This window comes from Lactuca serriola, chromosome 2 (assembly GCF_051521515.1).
Source record: "Lactuca serriola cultivar US96UC23 chromosome 2, Lser_US96UC23_V15, whole genome shotgun sequence".
Classification (NCBI taxonomy): domain Eukaryota; kingdom Viridiplantae; phylum Streptophyta; class Magnoliopsida; order Asterales; family Asteraceae; genus Lactuca; species Lactuca serriola.
The window spans coordinates 77,270,722-77,274,642 of record NC_136409.1 but is presented as its reverse complement, the minus strand read 5'-3'; positions in this window follow the sequence as shown (position 1 = coordinate 77,274,642).

Sequence of the window (3,921 nt, the reverse complement as noted above, 5' to 3'; positions counted from 1 at the left end):
TGGGAAAGGGGTTTATTCGGCCGAGCAGCTCGCCATGGGGAGCGCCTATCCTTTTTGTCAAGAAGAAGGATGGTTCACACCGGATGTGCATTGATTACCGGGAGTTGAACAAGCTGACGGTCAAGAACCGTTACGCGTTGCCGAGGATCGAAGATTTGTTCGATCAGTTACAGGGAGCATCTTGGTTCTCCAAGATCGATTTCAGGTCTGGATATCATCAGGTGAGGGTGCGAGATGAGGACATCCAGAAGACAGCGTTCAGGACGTGTTATAGGCATTACGAGTTTGTGGTGATGCCTGTCGGGCTCACCAATGCCCCGACAGTGTTCATGGATCTCATGAACCGAGTGTGCAAGCCGATGTTGGATCGGTCGGTAATTGTATTCATCGACGACATTTTGGTATATTCGAGATCTAGAGAGCAGCATGAGGAGCATTTGAGGGAGATCCTCAGAGTTCGGAGATCGAAGAGGCTTTATGCCAAATTCTCCAAGTGTGATTTCTGGTTGCGAGAGGTCCAGTTCCTAGGGCATCTCGTTAACCAGAAAGGGATATTGGTCGACCCGGCCAAAGTTGAGGCAGTGATGAGTTGGGAGGTGCCGAGGTCACCCTCCGAGATCAGGAGTTTCTTAGGTTTGGCAGGTTATTATCGGAGATTTATCAAGGATTTCTCTAAGATCGCAGTGCCACTCACCAGGTTGACCCGGAAGGGTGTCGCTTTTTCATGGGGCCCCGAGCAGCAGGCCTCCTTTGAGACGCTTCGCCAAAGGTTATGCGAAGCCCCTGTGTTAGCCCTCCTAGAGGGGATGGAGGACTTTGTGGTATACTGTGATGCGTCGATCTTGGGGTTGGGAGCGGTGCTGATGCAGAGAGAGCATGTGATAGCATACGCATCGAGGCAGCTGAAGCCTCATGAGGCGAGGTATCCCACACATGATCTAGAGTTGGGAGCAGTGGTGTTCGCCCTCAAAATTTGGCATCACTATCTGTATGGGGTTCGGTGTACGATATACACGGACCATAAGAGCCAGAAGTATTTGATGGATCTGCCCAACCTAAATATACGGCAGATGAGGTGGTTGGATGTGGTCAAGGATTATGATTGTGAGATCCTGTACCATCCGGGCAAGGCTAATATGGTAGCCGACGCCATGAGTCGCAGGGCGGAGAGCGCCCCATTGCGAGATGTATGCTTGCGATTGACCGTGATGGCTCCGGTGTTGGACACCATTCGTGGAGCACAGGCTAAGGCCATGAGATCGGAGAACCAGAAGAGAGAGCGAGTTGTTGGGTTGGTATCAGAGTTCGTTACCGATGGTCGGGGGCTTATGACTTTTCAAGGGCGTATATGGGTACCATTTGTGGGAGGGACGCGTACCATTTTGATGGAAGAGGCTCATCGGTCGAAATTCCCGATCCATCCTAGGGCCACTAAGATGTATTTGGACCTGAGGAGAGAGTATTGGTGGCCCTGTATGAAGAGGGTGTTGCGTGGTTTGTCGAGAGGTGCTTAATCTGCCGTAGGGTTAAGGCCGAGCACCAGAGACCGCATGGTAAGTTGCAGCCGTTGGAGGTTCCCAAATGGAAGTGGGAACAGATTACCATGGATTTTATCACCAAATTGCCAAGGACTGCTAGGGGAGTCGATGCAATTTGGGTGATTGTGGACAGGTTGACAAAGAGCGCCCACTTCCTTGCTATCAGTGAGAGCTCCTCCGCAGAGAAGTTAGCAGAGATGTACGTGAGGGAAGTGGTATCTCGACATGGGGTGCCGATCTCGATTGTCTCAGACCGGGATGTACGTTTCACTTCCAGATTCTGGAAGAAGTTTCACGAGGAGTTGGGTACTAGGTTGCATTTTAGTACCGCATATCACCCCCAGATAGACAGACAGAGTGAGCGGACGATCCAGACGCTCGAGGACATGCTCCGGGCATGTGTGTTGGATTTCGGGGGGATTTGGGACATGTATTTGCCCTTGGCAGAGTTTTCCTACAACAAAAGCCATCATTCGAGCATTGGTATGCCACCCTTTGAGCTGTTGTAAGGGAGGAGGTGTCGGACCCCCATTTGCTGGGGAGAGGTCGGACATCATGTTATGGGCAGTACAGAGATCGTGCTTCAGACGACAGAGCCGATCCAGCAGGTCAGACAGAGGTTGTTGACCGCTCAGAGTCGTTAGAAGAGTTATGCGGACAGACGCCGGTCTGAGCTTGAGTTTCAGGTCGGCGACTTTGTGCTCGTGAAGGTCTCTTCTTGGAAAGGAGTGATTCGATTCAGGAAGAGGGGCAAGTTGGGGCCCCGATATATTGGTCCATTCCGGGTGGTCGCGAGGGTAGGTAGGGTAGCCTATCGCTTGGAGTTGCCAGCAGAGTTGGGTCAGATTCACGACACTTTCCGCGTGTCGCAATTGTGGAAGTGTATAGCCGATGAGTCGACAGTGGTTCCACTAGAGGATATTCAGGTGGATGCGAGCCTGAATTATGCTGAGAGACCGGTGGCAATCAGAGATCGGAAAATCAAGGTTTTGAGGAACAAGGAGGTACCCTTGGTTTTGGTTCAGTGGCAACATCGGAAGGGGTCCGAGATGACTAGGGAGCCGGAGCGTGAGATGCGTGAGCAGCATCCGGAGTTATTTGCAGAGCGAGACTTCGAGGGAGAAGTCTAGTTCTAGTGGGGGAGAATTGTAACATCTCGAATTCCCAGGTATTATTTATTATTGTATTTTCGGTGATTTGTGAGGAGACTCGGCGAGTTGGAGCCCAAACTCGCCGAGTATGATGGCGGTTATGGGTGCGGGTTCGCGTCTGGACTCGGCGAGTCCAAAAGTGGACTCAGCGAGTCCACATTGTTTAATTAAACCCTAATTCCCTGGGTTTGGAGCATATTTAAGGGCACTTATAGCCTCCCATTGCAGCTACCAGTCCCTTGAGAGAACCCTAAGAGAGCTAAATCGCTTTGAGAGAGAAGAAGTCACTTTTGGGATCTTTGTATCCTTTTTTTAGCAAGAAGAGGGTGACAAGAGCAAGGAGGAGGTGAGATTCAAGCAGATCCAGAGTCCAGAGGCATCATTTTGAGGTAATAGTTCGAACCTCCTTCAGTTTTAGGGTTGATCTTTAGAGTTAGGGTTTTCTAACCCCTTTAGAGAGTGATTATGAGAAGCAAATGGTCCCTCTTCGAGTTTATGCCTTGGATCTGGACTCAAAGAGGTCCAGAGACCTTAACCCTTGGAGCTTTGTGGGTTAGTATGGAGTTATTGGACTTAGGTTGTCATTTTTGGGACCAAATCTCCTTTTGATGCCTTGTCGTGATTATACAAGCATCAAGTTTCGAACTTTACGTGACATTCATGCTTGGGAAGGCCATATCTATGGTTTGGGGAAACAGATCTGACCTCAAGAGGTCAATAGATTTTGTGTATGGCATGAACTCGCCGAGTTTTTCTTGAGACTCGGCGAGTAGGGTTTGGGTTTCACGTAAATTGATCAGCGAGTAGACTCGCCGGGTTGGGGGATGACCCAGTGAGTCAGGGAGAGTCGAAGGGGGCTGAGTCAAGCCGGAACTCGCCGAGTTGTTCTTGAGACTCGGCGAGTTGAGTCGTGGTGGCCTCGCGAATCATGCCAGGTGGAACTCGTCGAGTTAGGGAAGTACTCGACATGTCAAGAGAGGATCCGAGGGAGTCAGTGAACACGTATAGACTCGCCGAGTCGCTCTAGTGCACTCGCCGAGTCCGGTCAAAGTTGACCGTTGACCATTGACTAGAGTTGACCAGTGTTGACTTGATAGGGTTAGTCAACCTTAGTTGTGAAAGTGTTATTTAGAGATATATTGTGTTATAAGAGGACTATAGCTCGGGAGATCGAGCGCTAGTGATTTCAGGGATTTGCGAGTTATCAAGATACGTGAGGTGAGTCTTCTCAC